This window comes from Hemiscyllium ocellatum, chromosome 38 (assembly GCF_020745735.1).
Source record: "Hemiscyllium ocellatum isolate sHemOce1 chromosome 38, sHemOce1.pat.X.cur, whole genome shotgun sequence".
NCBI classification, from domain to species: domain Eukaryota; kingdom Metazoa; phylum Chordata; class Chondrichthyes; order Orectolobiformes; family Hemiscylliidae; genus Hemiscyllium; species Hemiscyllium ocellatum.
Genome location: NC_083438.1, coordinates 13,843,832 through 13,865,151, shown reverse-complemented (window position 1 = coordinate 13,865,151; position 21,320 = coordinate 13,843,832).

Below are 21,320 nucleotides of genomic sequence, written 5' to 3'. Positions count from 1 at the left end.
GTGATCTATCTGGACTTCAGTCAGGTGTTTGACAAGGTACCCCATGGGAGACTGATTAGCAAGGTTAGATCACATGGAATACAGGGAGAACTAGCCAAATGGATACAGAAAAGTCTCAACGGTAGAAGACAGATGGTGCTGGTGGAGGGTTGTTTCTCAGACTGGAGGCCTGTGACCAGTGGAGTGCCACAAGGATCGGTGCTGGGCCCTCTACTTTTCATCATTTATATAAATGATTTGGATGTGAGCACGAGAGGTACAGTTAGTACGTTTGGAGGTGTAATGGACAGCAAAGAAGGTTATCTCAGATTTAAATGATCTTGATCAGATGGGCCAATGGGATGAGAAGTGGCAGATGGCGTTCAATTCAGAAGAATGTGAGGCGCTGCATTTTGGAAAAAGCAAATCTTAGCAGGACTTATACGCTTAATGGGAAAGTTCTAGAGAATGCTGCTGAACAAAGAGACCTTGGAGAGCAGGTTCATAGCTCTTTGAAAGTAGAGTCATATGTAGATAGGATAGTGAAGAAGGCGTTTGTTATGCTTTCCTTTATTGGTCAGAGTATTGAGTACAGGAGTTGAGTGGTCATGTTGCAGCTGTACAGGACATTGGTTAGGCCACTGTTGGAATATTGAGTGCAATTCTGATCTCCTTCCTATTGGAAGGATGCTGTGAAACTTGAAAGGGTTCAGAAAAGATTTACAAGGATATTGCCTGGGTTGGAGGATTTGAACTATAGAGAGAGATTGAATAGATTCGTGCTGTTTTCCCTGGAGCATCAGAGCCTGAGGGGTGACCTGTGCTCTGCTGCCCTCTTTATAATTCACTGTGGGAAAGGAGTGGAACCAGCACAGGTGGCCATGTAAGTATGGTCAATAACATTCAATGCAGAGAGATGGAAAATGGTTCCTTCCTTTCCAGAAAAGGGAGGGTACAGTAAACGCACAGATACCGGTTAAAAGATTTGTTGGGTGATTCCTATGTACCAAGGCTCTCCCTCTTGTGGTCACAGAAGGAAATGCCATCATTACTTCTCAAGTTAATATGGGAACTCATTCTCAAACCTTTTATTCTCATGGAACAGCTACATACAAAGTTTCTTTCTGTTCAGAAACTACCTTTACTCTACTGATGTGACATTTTTTGAGAAAACTAATTTTTTCTACATTCCTTGTCTTTCTTTTTTGTGCACCAGAATCTTTTAAAACTTGTCAGTGCTTCTACAGCAGCAGTGCTCACCAGGCCCTTTCAGCACACCTCAGCCTGACTTTGTCCAGCTTTTCCTTCTGTTTCTCACTTTGTGTTTACTATTCCCTAAAGCCCCACTTGGCTGTCTCTTGTGTTTGCATAAACTTCAGAACTTTAATAACTTTTCATGGATTGAATGAATCAGCAGTAACTCTTTCAGGAATAAACTGGTTCCTGAGGCGAAAGGGACAAGGAGAAACTGGCATAGAGGAATTTAAAGCAACATGTTAATTAACCATCCTGGGAAGGAGATATTGAAACAACATGAGCAAGCTGTTTCTTGGGAAGAGAAGTATGACGTTCAGCCCCTGGACCCTGTTCTGACATTCGATGAGGTCATGACTGATCTGTGGGATTAATTCATCTATCTGCCTTTGGCCATGTTCCTTAATTCTTTTGATGTTCAAAAGTCACTTTCAGATTTAAAATTAACAACTGATTTTCCACCAACTGCCGTATGTGGAAGTGATCAGCTACCACACTGTGGATGTTGAAATGTTTCCAAACATTGCACCTGAACTGTCTGGCCCTAATGTTTCAATGATGCCTTTTTGTATTACGTCCGAGAGACTCTTAATGGTTTCAACGTGAACATGAGGTTTATGAACAGGAATAGATTATTTCACTTCTCAAACGTGCAGATCCAACCACATTGAATGGACGTCCACCCTTACCAGGGACACTGTGCCCATGAAAGGACAGGCATGGACAACATGTCACCGAATTCAGGATTAACACGGTCATTCCTGGGAATAGGGGTGGGAGCAACCGGTGGCAATTGTTGTCTTTGTTGGCACTCTGGGCACTGCCCACATATGCAGCTATGTCGGTATCCAGCCCTGGACACAAGACATAGCTTCTTCCCAGGATATCTTGGAAACCATTGGATGACCCTGGTTGATATCAGCCTGTATCTGGTGGTGACCTTTGCCTGGGACAGTCAATCTTGCTCCCCAATATGTCACCCTCTGCACTCATCTAGTCTGGTGGGAGCACAAAGGTTTCAACCCGGGTTGTTGGCCCTTCCATTTTCCCCATTCCCACCAGCTGTTTTAGCCTTGCTAGGACAGAGTCTTTCTGTGTCCACAGTCTCTGTGTAACCTGCCGTTATTCCTAATGGAAAGACGTCCAACACATATTCTGGAGATGGCTGAGGTTGTAGTCTCAAGGAGGGAGAGAGGATGGAAAGAAGGAACATGTGCAAAAGTAGAAAGAAGAGATCAAAGAGAAAAAAGACAAAAGGAAAGGGTGCCAGTAAGGGAGAGAAAGTTTGAGAGAAGGTTTGAGAGAGGTAGAAAGTGAGTGAGACAGAGTAAGAGAGGGAAGAGGAATTATTAGACAGATACAAGGGCAAGTCAAGGGATGACACGGAGAGGTTAAGGAGGTGAGAGACATCTGTCCGGAAGCCCCAAATCTCTCGATAGTCTCTCACACCCACTCTCTCCACTTCGAGACAGACCCTGCTCCAGGGTATTTCTTTAGGAGAGCTGTTCAGGGAGGGAGTGTGGTTAAAGGATCAAAACCAGGATTGAGATTCAAATTCTCACACAGAGACGTACAGAAACACACGGATAGTTCCTCCCTCTGACCCTGCACCCACCCCCCGACCCCAGCCTCCTGCTTGGTCCACAGGGTGAAAGGGACAATCACTGCCAGAACTTGGCTGGAATACCCCTAGGTCTGTAACTCAAAACCCTCCTAATTTCAAAGGCCCCATCACTTCATGACTGAATATTCATTCAAAGAGAGTAAACTGAGTCAGTTTGTTTGGGGCACTTCTAATGGCAAACAATCTGAATGGGATGCATTTCATTCGGATAATCCTGCCAGCACGCTGTTAACATGGTCTTCGTGGTCTGAGACCACCTTGGGATTCAGGACAGTACACATTTGATTTTCAGTGTTGCCTGCCCAGCCTGTCCATGGTTAAAAACCACACAACACCAGGTTAGTGTCCAACAGGTTTCATTGGAAGCACTTGCTTTGCGAGCGCTGCTCCTTCCTCCAGTGGTTGTGGAGGACACGATTGTAGGACAGAATTTATAGCAAAAGTTGACAGTGTGATGTAACTGAAACGATACATTGAAAAATACCTTGACCGTTTGTTAAGTCTCTCATCCGATAGAATGACCATATTAGTTTCACTTCTTTCATATGTAAATTGCAAAGCGTTTTCTAAAAGTTACATTCTCAAGTGAACGTTAACAATTGGTGCCACCCAGATAATGTATTGAAGGTATGCGCCCCCCTGTGCGCTGCTGTCTGTGCCATAATGTTTAGACTCAGGCTTCGAATTCCTACTCATTGAACTTCTGCAACTCTTGGACGTATTTAACCAGATCCCCACCAGGCCTTCAGCTCCGATGGGATTGCTCTCTGTTACTACCCTCATCACCCCTCCGACTTTTCACCTCTCCCTCGACCATTTTAAATCAACTTTGCATTTTCAGATCTCCCCTCCGAAGTGCAAATCTGTTTCTACTTTTCTTCTGCTCGGGTCATCCTTTCCCTTTACTTTACTCTCTGTCGGAGCTATTCTCCCTTTCAGCTTCTCCTCTGCTGTCAATCATATTTCAATGTTTCATTTCCTTTTCATGTTCAAGCCACTTCATTTCCATTTGATCTTTCACCATTTCCCAAGAGGCTGATGGCATTCCTGGCATTTGTAAATGCTGTGGGATTGTCACAAATCTTTCTCCTTTCCTCACAGACCCAGGCAATCCCAGCTCCATCGTGTTTGCAAATAGGGTTGGGAATGTTTCTGCCTGGGTTACTCTTCAGAGTGTCAGTGTGGCCTTGTTGGGTCAAATCGCCTGTTTCCACACGGTCGGGGCCCTATGATTCTATGTTTATGCACCAGTGCCAATTCCTTCCAATATATTCAGAAGCCTATCTAGGACCACACCCATTCTTATTTTAAAGGTCAGTGCAAGGTGTTACATTCCAGTCACTTTCCAATTGGTCAAACTTCTCCATCTTCAGCTAAACACACTTCATCTTTACATGAAAGCTAAAATATAGACAAAATCACTACAAAAACATTAGCTTAACTGTAACTCTACCAAAACGCTTGTTACAGAGCTCCTGCCTAATTTTGATGTAATTTGCCTTGGCCCAGTTTAGTATTCTTCCCTTCGGACCACTCTCATCTTTATCTATGAGTATTCTAAAACTTACAGGATTGTGGTCACTGTTCCCAAAGAAATCCCCCACTGCAACTACTCCCACCTGTCCTGGCTCATTCCCCAGTATGAGGTCAAATGTGGCCCCTTCCCTCGTCGGATTATTGACATGCTGCTCGAGAAAACTCTCCTAGACGCTTCTTACAAATTCTACCCCATCCAGATCTCTGACACGAAGCGTATCCCAGTCAATGTTGGGAAAATTAAAATCTCCCATCACCACTACCCTGTTGCCTCTACATCTTTCCATAATCTGTTTACCTATTTGTTCTTCTCCCTCACCCTCAGTGTTGGGAGGCCTGTAATACAGCCCCAATAATGTAACTGCACCCTTCTTATTTCTCAGCTCCACCCATAATGCTTCATTCTCCAAGGCCTCCATAGTGCCCACCTTTAGCACAGTCGTGATATCGTCCTTGACCAGCAATGCTACTCTCCCACCCCTCTCCTTTTACTTCCCTCCCTGTCCTGTCTGAAGCGTCTATATCCTGGAACACTTTGCTGCCAACCATCATGCCCTTCTTTCAACCAAGTCTCTGTGATTACAATTACGTCATACTCCCAGGCACTAATCCAAGCCCGAAGTCCATCTGCCTTACACGCAATGCTCCTTGCATTAAAGCAGATGCATTGCAGGCCACCAGTTCTTTTGTGCTCATCTGCTCCCTGCCTACTCTTCCCTTTATTAATGCTATCTTCATGATTCTTACAGTCTCCAGTCTCCACCTCACTGCCTACTTGTTTTCCTTCTGGTTCCCAGGCCCTTGTCACATTAGTTTAAAACCTCCCCAACAGCAGGAGCAAAATCTCCCCCAAGGACATTGGTTCCAGTCTGGTTCCGATGTAGGCCGTCCACTTTGTAATAATCCCACCTTCCCCAGAACGCCCCAATGTCCAACAAATCTGAACCCGTCCCTCCTCCACCATCTCTCAAGCCACGTGTTCACCTACTTAGTTTTTCATTTCTACGCTGGCTAGCACGTGGCACTGGTAGTAATCCTGAGATCACAACATTTGAGGTCCTCCTCTACAACTTCTCTCCTAGCTCCCTGAATTCTTCTTTCAGGACCTCATCTTGTTTTCTACTTCTATCGTTGGTGCCTATATGCACCAAGACAACTGGCTGTTCACCCTCCCCTTTTAGAATGCTCTGCAGCCGATCGGTGACATCCCTGAACCGAGCACCTGGGAGGCAACATACCACCCGGGAGTCCCGTTTTCAGCCACAGAACCGCCTATCTACTCCCCTCACAGTAGAATCCCCTTTGACTATGGCCCTATGAGTCGTTTCCCCCCCCCATCTGAACAGCAGTGCCCACCACGATGCCATGATCTTGACAACTGTTGCCCTCCCCTGGTGAGCCATCTACCCCAACTGTATCCAAACCGGTATCCCTGTTTTGGAGGGAGATGACCGCAGGGGACACCTGCACTGCCTTCCTACTCTTTTTTTCTGCCTTTTGGTCTCCCATTCTCTGTCTCCCTCAGCAATTCTAACCTGCGGTGTGACCAGTTCACTAAACGTGCTATACACGACCTCCTCAGCATCGCGGATGCTCCACAGTGAGTCCATCAGCAGCTCCAGAGCCGTCATGTGGTCAAACAAGAGCTGCAGCTGGACACACTTCTTGCAAGTGTAAGAGGCAGGAACGTCAGCCACGTCCCTGGGCTCCCACATCAAGCAAGGGGCACACACCACGGGTCTGAGGTCCCCTGCCAGTGTAAGCTTAGCTTTATATCAGCTAACTAAAACCAAACAATGCATTTAAACATAGGAAAAGAAAGAAAAAGAAAAAAATACAAGCCTTACCTTAGAGAGTATTTTCCTTCCGGTTAGAGGAGAGGGGTGCGGGAGGGAGATACTACACGTGCAGTATCTCAGGTTTAGACTCTGCACAAATATATAATCAGTCCTTACCTTCCCGGCGCTCTCTTGGTCTCCACATCACCTCCGCTGTGTTTCCTGCTGCTCCTGGACAGAAAAAAGTGGGAAAACTTACCTTTCCCGGCAGTCCTTGCTTCCCTCCACCCTCTCCTCGCTGCTATGTAAAAAAAAACACTGACACCTACAGCCACCTGGAATACACCTCGGCCCACCCTGCCTCTTTTAAAGCTGCTATCCCTCATTCCCATTTCTTCCGCCTTCATCCCATCTGCTCCCAGGAACTCCAGTTCCACCACAAAACCCACCAGATGACCTCCTTCTTCAAAGACCACAATGTCCCATCCCACGTTGTCAATGACCCCCTCCAGCACATCTCATCCACTTCCTGTGCCTCCACCCTTGAAACCCACCCTCAAATCACAACAATGACAGACCCCCTGGTCCTCACCTTCCACCCACCAACCTTCGGATATATCACATCATCCACCGCCATTTCCACCATTTACAAACGGAACCCACCACTGGGGATATAATTCCCTCCCCATCCCGATCTATTTTCCGTAAAGACCATTCCCTCCGTGACTCCCTTGTTCAGTCCACGTCTCCCACCATCCCACCCTCCCCTCCCGACACCTTCCCCTGCCATCGCATGAATTGGGAAATCTGTGCCCACACCTCCCCCCTAACCTCCGTTCAAGGCCCCAAAGGATCCTTTCACATCTGTCAAAGATTTACCTGGACTTCCACATACATCATCGACTGTGTCCGTTTCTCTCGATGTGGTCTCCTCTCAGAGCAGTGACACAGAGACCCAGAAACACAGAGAGAGACATAGAGAGACACAAAGAGACACAGAGAATCGTGGAGAGGCACAGGGAGACCTAGAGGGACACAGAGAGTCATAGAGAGACATAGATAAATGTAAAGAGTCATTGAGAGATACAGAGAGACATGGAGAGACACAGAAAGACGTAGAGACTCAGCAAGGCACACAGATAGACATAGTGAGTTGTCGAGGAACGTACAGTCATTGAGAGTTACAGAGAGACTCAGAGAGACACAAAGAGTCAGAGAGAGACAGAGAGAGACACAAGAGAGACATACGGATATATAATGTCACAGAGAGACACAGATAGACAGAGATTTGTTGAGAGACATAGAAAAATGTAGATAATCAGTGAGAGACACAGTGAGTCATAAAGAGACATAGTCATTGTTTGTTTCTTTAGATTTAGTTGGTTTTTGTTTTAAGGAAAGCTTACTTTTAGAGGGATGGCAGTGCAGAGAGGGCAATGTTCCTCTTGCAACATGTATGAGGTGAGGGAAGCCATTAGCGTCCCTGCTGAGTACACTTGCAAGAAGTGCACCCATCTCCAGCTCCTCCAAACCCGTGTTAGGGAACTGGAGCTGGAGTTGGATGAACTGCGGATCATTCGGGAGGCAGAGGAGGTCATAGATCGGAGCTATAGGCAAGTAGTTACTCCGAAAGTTCAAGATAGATGGGTGACAGTGAGGGGGAGTGGGAGGAGGAAGACAGTGCAGGGACCCCCTGCGGTCATTCCCCTCAAGAACAAGTATACCGTTTTGGATACTTGTGGGGGGGATGACTTACCAGGGGTAAGCAACGAGGTTCAGGCCTCTGGCACGGAGCCTAGCCCCGTTGCTCAGAAGGGTAGGGTGGAGAAAGGTAGAGCAATTGTTCTTGGGGACTCGATAGTGAGGGGTACAGACAGACGGTTTTGTGGGGGCGACAGGGACTCACGTTTGGTATGTTGCCTCCCAGGTGCAAGGGTACGTGATGTCGCTGATCGTGTTTTCCGGGTCCTTAAGGGGGAGGGGGAGCAGCCCCAGATCGTGGTCCATGTTGGCACCAACGATATAGGTAGGAAGAAGGGTGAGGATGTAAGGCAGGCTTTCAGGGAGCTAGGTTGGAAGCTCAGAGTTAGAACAAACAGAGTTGTAGTCTCTGGTTTGTTACCCGTGCCACGTGATAGAGAGTCGAGGAACAGGGAGAGAGAGCAGTTAAATGCGTGGCTACAGGGATGGTGCAGGAGGGAGGGATTCCGGTTTCTGGATAACTGGGGTCCTTTCTGGGGAAGGTGGGACCTCTATAAAAAGGATGGTCTACACTTGAACCTGAGGGGCACCAGTATCCTTGGGGGGAGGTTTGCTAGTGCTCTTTGGGAGGGTTTAAACTAACTCCGCGGGGGCATGGGAACCAGGACTGTAGCTTTAGGGTACAGGACCTTGAGTGTAGGGAGGTTAGGAATAATGCAGCGATCTCTAAGGAGGGTGCCTGTAACCAGAAAGGTGGATTGAAGTGTGTATACTTCAATGCCAGAAGTATAAGGAATAAGGTAGGTGAACTTGCAGCGTGGGTTGGTACCTGGGACTTCGATGTTGTGGCCATTACAGAGACGTGGGTAGAACAGGGACAAGAATGGCTGTTGCACGTTCCAGGGTTCAAATGTTTTAGTAGGATCAGACATGGGGGTAAAAAAGGGGGAGGCGTGGCATTACTTGTCAAAGACAGTATCACAGCAGTGGAATGGACGATGGAAGAGGACTTGCCATCTGAGGTAGTTTGGGCTGAGGTTAGAAATAGGAAAGGTGAGGTCACCCTGTTAGGTGTTTTCTACAGGCCTCCTAATAGTCCTAGAGAAGTAGAGGATAATATTGCGAGGATGATTCAGGAAAAGAGTGAAGGTAGCAGGGTGGTTGTTATGGGGGACTTTAACTTCCCAGATATTGACTGGGAGAGCTATAGCTCGAGTTCATTAGATGGGTCGGTGTTTGTACAATGTGTGCAGGAGGGTTTCCTGACACAATATGTCGACAGGCCAACAAGAGGGGAGGCTATATTGGATTTGGTTCTAGGTAATGAACCAGGCCAGGTGTTAGACTTGGAGGTAGGTGAGCACTTCGGGGACAGTGACCACAACTCGGTGACTTTTACTTTAGTGATGGAGAGGGATAATCGTGTGCCGCAGGGCAAGAGCTATAGCTGGGGGCAGGGAAATTATGATGCAGTGAGGCATGACTTAGGATGTGTGGATTGGAAAAACAGGCTTCAAGAGAAGAACACTAATGAGATGTGGGGAGTGTTCAAGGAGCAGCTACTGCGTGTCCTCGATAGGTATGTACCAGTCAGGCATGGTGTAAAGGGCCTTGTGAGGCAGCCGTGGTTTAGTAAGGAATTGGAGTCCCTTGTGAAAGGGAAGAAGGCGGCATATGTAAAGATGAGGCGTGAAGGTTCAGTAGGGGCGATTGAGTGTTATAAGGTAGCCAGGAAGGAGCTAAAGAGGGAGCTAAGAGAAGCGAGAAGGGGACATGAAAAGTCTTTAGCTGGTAGGATTAGGGAAAACCCAAAGGCTTTCTATAGGTATGTCAAGAATAAAAGGATGACTAGGGTAGGTATCGGTCCAGTCAAGGATAGTAGTGGGAAGTTGTGTGTGGAGGCGGAGGAGATTGGAGAGACATTAAATCAGTACTTTTCCTCAGTATTCACTCAGGAACAGGACACTGTTGCTGATGTGAATATGGAATCACAAATAATTAGAATGGATGCCCTGGAAATATGCAGGGAAGAGGTTTTGGGAATATTGGAAAGGATGAATATAGATAAGTCTCCTGGGCCGGATGGCATTTACCCCAGGATCCTATGGGAAGCTAGAGAGGAGATAGCAGAGCCATTGGCCTGGATTTTTATGTCGTCGTTGTCAACAGGAATAGTACCAGAGGACTGGAGGATAGCGAATGTGGTCCCATTGTTCAAGAAAGGGAGTAGGGATAGCCCTAGCAACTATAGGCCAGTGAGTCTGACTTCAGTGGTGGGCAAAGTCTTAGAGAGAATGGTAAGGGATAAGATTTATGAACATCTGGGTAGGAATAACGTGATCAGGGATAGCCAGCATGGTTTTGTGAAGGGCAGGTCGTGCCTCACAAACCTTATTGAGTTCTTTGAGAAGGTGACCAAGGAAGTGGATGAGGTAAAGCAGTAGATGTTGTGTATATGGATTTTAGTAAGGCGTTCGATAAGGTTCCCCATGGTAGGCTAATGCTAAAACTTCGGAGGGATGGCATTGAGGATACATTAGAGGTTTGGATTAGGAATTGGCTGGCTGGAAGGAGACAGAGGGTAGTAGTTGATGGATTATGTTCATCTTGGAGCGCAGTTACTAGCGGTGTACCACAAGGATCTGTTTTGGGACCATTGCTTTTTGTTATCTTTATAAATGATCTAGAGGAAGGACTTGAAAGCTGGGTAAGCAAGTTTGCGGATGACACAAAAGTCGGTGGAGTTGTGGATAGTGAGGAAGGAAGTGGTAGGTTACAGCGGGATATAGATAAGTTGCAGAGCTGGGCGGAAATGTGGCAAATGGAATTCAATGTAGCTAAGTGCGAAGTCGTTCACTTTGGTAGGAATAACAAGAAGATGGATTACTGGCTAATGGTAGGCTACTTGGTAGTGTGGATGAGCAGAGGGATCTTGGTGTCCATGTACACAGATCTCTGAAAGTTGCCACCCAGGTAATAGTGCTGTGAGGAAGGCATATGGTGTACTGGGCTTTATTGGCAGAGGAATTGAGTTCCGGAGTCCTGAGGTCATGTTGCAGTTGTATAAGACTCTGGTGCGGCCTCATCTGGAGTATTGTGTGCAGTTTTGGTCGCCATACTATAGGAAGGATGTGAAGCTTTAGAACGAGTGCAGAGGAGGTTTACCAGGATGTTGCCTGGAATGGTAGGAAAATCTTATGAGGAAAGGCTGAGGCACTTGGGGCTGTTCTCATTGGAGAAGAGAAGGTTTAGGGAGATCTGATAGAAGTGTATAAGATGATTAGGGGTTTAGATAGGGTAGATACTAAGAACCTTTTACCGCTAATGGAGTCAGGGGGTTACTAGGGGACATAGCTTTAAATTAAGGGGTGGTAGGTATAGGACAGATGTTAGGGGTAGATTCTCACACAGCGGGTTGTGAGTTCATGGAATGCCCTGCCCGTATCAGTGGTGAACTCTCCTTCTTTATGGTCATTTAAGCGGGCATTGGATAGGCATTTGGAAGTTATTGGGCTAGTATAGGTTAGGTAGGATTCGGTCGGCGCAACATCGAGGGCCGAAGGGCCTGTACTGCGCTGTATCCTTCTATAGTCTGAGAAGGACACAGGGAGACAGAGAAAAACACAAAGAATCAGAAGGAGACATAGAGTGACATAGACAGGTGGAGAGACACAGAGATCCATAGAGAGACAGAGAGTTGCAGAGAAATATAAAGAGACACAAAGAGACACAGAGAGTTGTGGAAGTAGAACTTGGAACATTAATGCGCAGCACAGGCCCTTCAGTGCTCGCTGTTGTGCTGATGTGTAACCAATTTGAAGCCCATCTAACCGATACTATTCCATTCTCATCCATATGCCTAGTTTTGAACTCCTGGAAGTAAATGTCTCTCAAAGAGCATCATAGGTTTGCTTTATTTTTCATGTCCTTATCCACCAATCAAAATTACTTTATTTGATCAAGGACCCTCCTTAGATGACTGAATTGTTGCCTGTCGGCTTCTGGCCCAAGCTGAGATGCCCTGAAGGGAGCTTCCTTCACCTTCTCGCATTTCCCAGGGACCTCCTCTGATCGTGATGTAAATACCTCACCAGATCTAACTACCAGCTTTGTTTGGAATAACATAACCCGCATCGTCACTGGCCACTGCATTTGTTTAGCCACCCTCTCAAATGAAATGAAAAAGGCTTCTACACCTTTCTCATCCAATTTAGGTGAAGCTTGAATATATTTAAACTGATTCCCCCCTCCCCAGGCCTTTGGATCCCCTGGGTTTGCTCATCCTCACTCTCCTCCTCCCTCAGCTTACCATCAGCCTTCCCCTCCACCCTTTTAAGCCGACTTTCCTCTCGAAGGGCCAGTTTCTGAAGTTCAAACTCTCTCTATTTCTCCCTTTGTTCTCTCTCCTTTTCTTTATGTTCTGTGAAAGCAGTTCTGTATTTTTCTTTTATTCTCTGCTTTTAATTGTCATTCAATTTGGTTCATTGCTTTTTCTCTTTCTTTTTCTTTCACCTTTAACTCAAGCTGCTGCACTTTCAAATACATTTTCGGCCATTTCCAAAGATTCTAACGGTGTTTCCAGCAAATGTAAATGCCGAGCTATTGCTGTAATTTCTCTCCTATTCTCACGGATGAACAGAACTCCAATTCCAAAGTAATTTCTTCCAACCCCAGAAAACTCTTAGTGACTGAAGGAGCCCTGACTACACCAAGCCCTGCCAAAACCAACACCCAGAACAAAAGGTACTAACAACCACCACTCACCACCTTCGAGTCCAAAAACCCTAATTCCAAATTGGAACTATCGAACAAATCCCACAAGCGCCCTGGACCAGGCCAGACACCCCTCAGAACATTTTAAGACGGCAGCCCAGACACGAACCTTTTCTTATTTGAAAGGCAGATGTAGAGTGGATATTCCAGTAATGATGCAGCTGGTCAAACCACTTGGCTTTAAACAAAACAGAATTTATTTACACACTACGGTTGAAACACCAACCCAAGAAAACAAAATTTGGAATAACAGCTTGTTTGAAAACTCAGTCGACTCTATTGCAAATCAGTGAAGCTGTTCCAATTCATGGAACGTCCCATAAACACACCCATTGGCAAAAGGTAAATTCAAACCCAGACGGGAGAGATTCCAGAAAGAACGTTCAGGCAAGCCCTCTGTTGAAGCAGGGAACCTCTTTTCACTGCAGCTGTCTCTCTGCTCCCAGTAATTTCTGACTCCCTGTTAAAACTAAACCAAACTAGAATGAACCTGAACTCGGAGAACTGGCCATGCCCCTTTCATTTACAACAATGTTAAATACAAACTGAAAGGCATGTTCTGATTGATAACTGAGACAGAGTCTGTTAGCCATTTCGGCGCCTCTGCCTTTACAACCCCTCTTGAAAAAAAGCCAAGGACAAGAGAATCTTTTAAAAAGGGACAGCATTGTCACAACAAGGCGACTAGGAACCTGCATTTCTGCTTAATCAGCGGGTCAACAACAAGAGGAGCATCATTTTAAAGTGAAAGGCAGGAGGTTTAGAGGGGGATTTGATTATCGTTTCATCCAGAGGGTGGTGGGGTCTGGAATGCACTGCCTTTGAAGGTAGTTGGGAAAAAAAACCTCACTATGTTTATTTTTTTTTGTTCAAGAACTTGTAATATCACAACATTAAGGTCTGTGAGCCAAATACGGGATGGTGGGACGAGCAGGTATGTAGGAAACCTTGATAGGCCAAAGGGTTTCTTCTGTACAGTACAGAGAGACACAAAGAGACATCGAGAGACAGAGAGAGACATAGAGAGACATAATGGATTGTCGATAAAATAGAAAGACACAAAGAGACACAGACAGTCGTGGACATAGAAGATAGAACATGAAAGCACAGTACATGTCCTTCAGGCCTTGATGTTGCACTGATGTGAAACCAATCTGAAGCCCATCTAACCTAAAACATTCCATTCTCAGCCATATGCCTATTTTTGAACTCTTCCAGTATAATCGTCTCTCTCAGAGCATCATCAGTTTGCTTTATTTGAATGCCCTTACCTCCCGATCAGAATTACTTTGTTTGATCAAGATCCCCCCTTAGATGACTGAAGTGTTGCCTGTAGGCTTCTGGGACAAGCTGATATGCCCTCAAGGGAGCTTCCTTCACCTTCTCGTATTCCCCAGATAGGTTCTCTGATCGACTGACTCGATGACACATTCACCCAAGTAAATGAGAAGCTAAGCTGATTTGAAAAGGGGTGAAAAGAGATGATTGATTCAATTCATAAGACCATAAGACATAGGAGTGGAAGTAAGGCCATTCAGCCCATCGAGTCCATCATGCCATTCAATCATGGCTGATGGGCATTTCAACTCCACTTCCCAGCATTCTCCCTGTAGCCCTTAATTCCTCGTGACATCAAGAATCTATCAATCTCTGCCTGGAAGACATTTAGTGTCCCGGCCTCCACTGCACTCTGCGGCAATGAATTCCATAGGCCTACCACTCTCTGGCTGAAGAAATGTCTCCGCATTTGTGTTCTGAATTGACCCCCTCTAATTCTAAGGCTGTGTTCACAGGTCCTGGTCTCCTCGCCTAACGGAAACAATTTCCTAGCGTCCACCCTTTCCAAGCCATGTATTATCTTGTAAGTTTATATTAAGTCTCCCCTCAATCTTCTAAACTCCAATGAATACAATCCCAGGATCCTCAGCTGTTCTTCGTATGTTAGACCAACCATTCCAGGGATCATCCGTGTGAATCGCCTTTGTACTGTGGATTTACGAATTTTCTCACCGTTTAGAAAGTAGTCTATGCTTTTATTCTTTTTTCCAAAGTGCAAGGCCTCGCATTTGCTCACGTTGAATTCCATCAGCCATTTCCTGGACCACTCTCCCAAACTGTCTAGATCCTTCTGCAGCCTTCCCACTTTCTCAATACTACCTGCCTGTCCACCTAACTTCGTATCATTGGCAAAGTTCGCTAGAATGCCCCCAGTCCCTTCATCCAGATCATTAATATATAATACGAACAGCTGTGGTCCAAACACTGAACCCTGCGGGACACCGCTTGTCACTGGCTGCCATTCCGAAAAATTCAACAGGAATTCCCATTCTATATGATAACAGTGAATAGTGACCACACTGTGGGAGGTGCACAGCTGGGTTTAAACTGCTTCCATAACGACCTCAGCCCTCAATAATGTCTGGGATGTGACAGAGTCTACAATGTGGCCCAATAAAGGACATAACCCAGGTTACCATGTGTCCCAGTTTAGTGTAATGCCCGCTGTAGTGTTACGACCAGTGTGGGATTCTTCCCAGCTTCGGATGAGGCCTAGTGTTGCATACATCCAAGTTTAGGATATGGTCCAGTGAAAGATATGGCTCAGTTTACAGAGCAGCCTGGTTTATAAAGGAGCCTGGTTTACAATGGGGTCTGGTTTACAATGGGGTCTGAGTTACAATGGGGTCTGCTTTAGAATGGGGTCCGTTTACAATGGGGTCCGGTTTACAATGTATACAGTGAGGGCCGGTTTACCATAGGGCCCGGTGTGCAGTGGGGTCTGCTTTACAATGGGGTGCACGTGACAATGGTGCCCGGTTTACAATGGTGACCAGTTTACAGTGGGGCCTGGTTTACAGTTGAGCCTGGTTTACAATGTGACATGGTTTACAGTGGGGCTTAGAGTACAAGTGGCCTTTTATACAATGGAGTCCAGTTTACAGCCGGAACCGGTTGACAATGGGGCCTGGTTTACAGTGGGGTCTGGTTTACAATGGGCCCTGATTTACAATGGAGCCCGGTTTACAATGTGACATGCTTTAAAGTGGGGGCCAGTTTACAATTGGGCCTGATTGAAAATGGAGCCCGTGTTTCAATGGGCCTGGTTTATACTGGGGCCCGGGTTACAATAGAGCCTGGTTTATAATGGGGCCCGGTAGACAATGGGACTCAGTGTACATTGAGGTCCATTTTACAATGAGGACCAATTTATAATGGGGCCCGGTTTATAATGGGGACTGTTTTCACTGGGGACTGGTTTACAATGGGGCCCAGTTTACAGTGAAGTCTGGTTTATAATGTGTTCTGGTTTGCAATGGAGCCTTTTTTACAGTGGAGCCTGGTTTACAATTGGGCCCAGTTTACAAAGGGGCCCGGTTTACAATGGAGCTTGGTTTACCATGGGGCCTGGTTTACAACAGGGCTGGATCACAATGGGGCCTGGTTTACAATGGGGCCTGGTTTGCAATGCAGCTGGTTTACAATGGGGTCTGGTTTAAAATGGGGTCTGGTTTGCAATGGGCCCTGGTCCACAATGGGGCCTGGTTTACCATGGGGTCTGGTTTACAATGGGGCCTGGTTTAAAATGAGACTGGTTTACAATGGGACCTGGTTTATATTGGGGCCTAGTTTACACTGAGGTTTGGTTGACAATGTGGACTGGTTTACAATGGGGCTATAGTTCTCTGAAAGTGGAGTCACAGGTTGACAGGACAGTGAGGAAGGCTTTTGGCACAAGGGCCTTCATCAGTCAGAGCTTTGAGTACAGAAGTTGGGAAGTTATCTTGCAGTTGTACAGGGCATTGATGAGGCCGTACTTGGAGTATTGTGTTCAGTTTTGGTCACCTTGCTACAGGAAGGATGATATTAAACATGAACGAGTGCTGAAGAAATTTACAAGGATGTCGCCAGGACTCAGTGGTCTGAGTTATAGGGAGAGGTTGGACAAGCAAGGACACTTTCTTTAGAATGTAGGAGACTGAGGGACGATCTTATGGAATTGTATTAGATCAGGAGAGGCTCGGATAGGGTGAGTGTACTCTCTTTTTCCCAGGGTCGGGGAATTGCAGACTAGAGGGCATCAGTTTATGGTTAGAGGGGAAACAATAACAGGATATCTGAGGGACAACCCTTTTACCCAGAGCTTGGTGCACATATGGAATGAGCTGGCAGCAGAAGGAGTTGAAGTGGGTGCATTAACAACATTTAAACGGCATTTGGTCATATACAGGGATATGAAAGGTTTAGAAGGATCTGTGCTAAGTGCAGGGAAATGGGGTTAGTGGACATTTGTGTCGGCATGGACCAGTTTGGGCCAAACGGCCTGTCTCCGAGCTGTGGGATTCTCTGACTCTGTGACTCGGAATCAAAGTTAACGTTTCGGGTGCAGTGAGCCTTCCTTAGAACTGTGGGTAATCTGGCTGAAGGACCTTAGGGCTCTCACACCCACACACTGCTTCAGTGTGGACTGCTCAGCAATATTGACTTTTATTCTGACATTAGCAATCACCTGACTCACCCGAACATGGACCTTAGAAATAGCGTTGGGAAACCACATGAGAACTTGTGTCACCTTACCCAGTTCCTGTTTCATCTTGTTCAATACAGACTGTTATCCTCCAACCAGTCAGAAAGGGATTAGTGAAGGTCAGCATGGAGGGTTTTGAATACCTTGTGGGTGAGTCAGTGAATGTGTGAGGGCATGGTATTTGTGAGGGTATAGCTGGGAGGGAATTAGAGCACAGGGTTCCAATTACAATGTGCATTCTTGAAGTAACATCTCTGAACTGTCTTATCACCAACTCCAAGAGAATTCTCCAATTCTGAAAGATTGACAGTAGGAAGGGAGAGGTTGTTTCACCAACAAACATATAGAAATAAGGCCCAGGATTGGTCCACTCAGCCCTTTGAACCTGCACCACTATTCAATATAATCATGCAATCTCAGTATCCCACTCCCACTTACTCTCCATATCCTTTGATCCCCATGGAGGCAAATGACACACTCAGCTCCCTCTTGAATCTATCTAACAAACTGGCCCCAACAGCTTCCTGTGGGAGAAAATTCCACAGGTTCACCACTCTCTGAGTGAATAAATCCTTCCTTATCTCAGTCCTGAATGGATTACCCCTTACTCATTAACTGCAACCCCTTCTTCTGTCTTCCCCAACATCAGGAACATTCTTCCTGCATCTAGCCAGTCCAATCCCATCAGGATTTTATATGTTTCCATGAGATCCCCCTCATGCTTCTAAATCCCAGTGTGTACAATCCCAGTTGATCCAATGTTTCTTCATTTGTCAGTCCTGCTATCTCGGGAATCGGTCTGGAGAACCTTCACTGAACTCCCTCTATGGTAGCAATGTCCTTCCTCAGGCCAGGAGACCAAAACCATACACAGCCCTCAAGCTGTGGCCTCCCCAAGGCCCTGTGTAACTGTAGAAAGACATCCTTACTCCGATACTCAAATCCTCTCACTATGAAGCCCAGCTTGCCACTCGTTCTCCTCACAGTCTGCTGCACCTGCATGTTATTTCAAGTACTCATCCAAATATCTGTTCGGTTCCGGTCTCACTGCCTTCCTGGGCAGTACATTCCAGATTCCCACCGTCTTTGGATTGAAAAAGTTTTTCTTTTCAAAGCCTCTCTGAATCTTGTGATTGATCCCTCAACCAAGAGAAACACTTACTCTTCATTCACTCTGTCCATACCCCTCATAATCTTAAAAACCTCAATAATGTCCATCCTCAGTCTACCCTTCTTGAAAGAAAACAATCCAAGCCAATCTAATCTTCTTTCTTCGTTCTCTATTTCCATCCCAAGCAACATGCTGGTAAAAGTGAGGGCTACTGCCCTTCCCACTCTAACAAGGACATGCAGGTCCTGGGCCTTCTCCATCGCCAAACCCTAATCACCCGATGCCTGAAGGAAGAACATCGCATCTTCCGCCTTGGAACCATATGGGATTAAGGTGGATTTCACCTGTATCCTCATTCCTCTCCCCCACTTTATCCCAGCCACAATCTCCAACTTGGCACTGCCCTCTTGACGTGTCCACCGTTTTCTCTATCTATCCGTTCCACCCTCCCGCCCAAGCAGTCATCTTACTACACCCACACCTTCATCTACCTATTGAATTCCCAGCTACCTTCTCCCCCAGTCCACCCCGCCTCCCATTTTTCTCTCAAACCCCGCCCACAAACCTCATTTCTGATGAAGGGCTTATGTCCGAAACATCGATCCTCCTGGTCCCCGGATGCTGCCTGACCTGCTGTGCTTTTCCAGCACCACACTGTGTCAACGTTCTGGTCAACCCACTCTGTATCCTCTCCAGTCCTGTCATATCCTTGCTGCAATGAGATGACCCAAACTATGCACAGTACTCCAGCTGGGACCAGACCAACACTCTATAAAACTCCAACATTCGCTCCTTGCTTTTTCTTATATTCCTGCCACGACTGATGGAAGCTGATGGATCCCATCTGCTGCTTTAACGATCCTATTCACATGTTCCACCAACTTCAGGGATCTGTGAATAATTGCAGCACCATCTCTCTGTGCCTCTAACTCCCCAATGTCCGCCCATTCATTAAATACTCCTTCCTCTCGTCTCTTCTTCTAATGCGCATCACTTTGCACTTCCCAGGGTTAAACAGCATCTACCACTGCTCTGCCTATCTGACCATCCCATCTATATCTTCCTATAACCTACAGCCATCTTCTTCACTATGAACCACATGACCAACCTTAGTGTCATAGGTAGCTTGCCTCACACTCCCCCAACATTGTAATCTACATCATTTATGTAAATGACAAACAATAAGGGTCCCAGTACTGATCCTAGTCGGGTGCACTGCAGGACATGGGTCTCCAGTCACTCAAACCCCACTGTCCCACTACACTGCGTGTCCTATTACTTCACAAGTTTCTGATCCATCTCATCAAGCTCCCCTCAGTTCCATTTGCTTTCACCTTCTCATTCAGTTCCAGCGTGGAACCTTGTTAAAAGCTTTGCCAAAATCCATATAAACTACTTCACCTTTCTTCATCTGTGCACTTGAAAATTTTTGGACCTGGTCCTGTTTGGGTAAATTAAACCTATCTGACTGAATTACATGAAATTCTCATGGGGCTGGACAGACCCGATGTGGGGAGGATGTTCCCCCTGGTTGGGGAGCTTGGGACCAAGGGGTCACAGTCTTAGGATACGGAGTTGGACATTTCGGAGTGAGATGATGAAACATTTCCTCACACACGCAGGGTGTTTAAAGCTGTGGAATTCATTAGCACAGAAGGCTGTGGATGTCAGTTCACTGAGTACATTCCAGAAAGAGATTGATATGTGCTGAAATTATTAAAAGCATCAAGATGTGTGGAGGGAATGGGGTAAACTGTTATTAAGATTGAGGACTAGTGTTATTTATTTTGTATGCTGGAAGAGGCTGGAAGGGCAGAATGGCCTACTCCTACTCTTGGTTATTTATGTTTCTATGGGAACTGATAATAACTTACGTTAACTGAGGAACCAGATTGGGGCCTGTTAAACCACATTAATTTTCTATTCTTGGAAATCAGTTTCTTCATTTTGAGGTTAAGGGAACAAATTGCGGATTACCAGCCTATTTAAGTTCCTGCAACCCACACTGAATGGGGACTGAAAGTTTGAACACATCTTTGAGCCAGTTCTGGGTCCAAAAGAGTAGTTCTCTCTGTATTCCGTGAGATCTAACTTTGCTAATCAGTCTGCCATGGGGAACCTTTTCGAATGTCTTACTGAAGTCCATATAGATCACATGTATTGCTCTGCCCTCATCAATCCTCTTTGTTAATTTCTTCTCAAAAATCTCAATCAAGTTTGTGAGACATGATTTCATAGACACAAAGCCATGTTGACTATTTCTTTCCAAAGTCCTTGCCTTTCCAAATACAAGTACATCCTGTCCCTCAGGATTCCCTCAAACAACTTGCCCACCAGTTTGTCAGGCTCACTGGTCCATCGTTCCCTGGCTTGTCCTGACCATCCTTCTTAAACAGGGGCACCACGTTACCCAACCTCCAGTATTCTGGCACATCATCTGTGACAATCAATGATACAAACATCTCAGCAAGAGACCCAGCAATCACTTCTCTAGCTTCCCACAGAGTTCTAGGGCACACCTGATTACGTCCTGGGGATTTATCCTTCTCTGTATGCTTGGACATTTCTTCTCAAACTATTGGCCGACGTGTAGCCGGAAACATTTTTTTTTCAATTTCTTTGTTTTTTTTCACTCTTCAAGCTATCATGTTTGGTGATTATTATTCTGTCCTGAGGAAATTGTAGCCTCTCTAAATGTATTTCTTGCTACTTGGTTGCAATGGCAGCAGGTCTTTATTGCTGACCCAATATTGTACAGGATTGATCAAATTTATTTCCATGGTTCATTGCTGTTCATTACACCTGTGTGTACTGTTTATTTTTCACATCAACAGAGGTTTCCGATTAGCTCAGAGTTGTTTTCACCTTCGATCAGATTGTGGCCATATGTTGTGATGAATTGAAAGCGAAGTAAAATAGCAGCTGTTGTAATAGAGACAGTGACTGTTTTGTGTTGTTTAATGTCTGTCGCCTGGTCCTTCAGGCATGAAGTTTGTACATGATTGATAATATTCCCTGGTATTAGAGAAAGTGAGGACT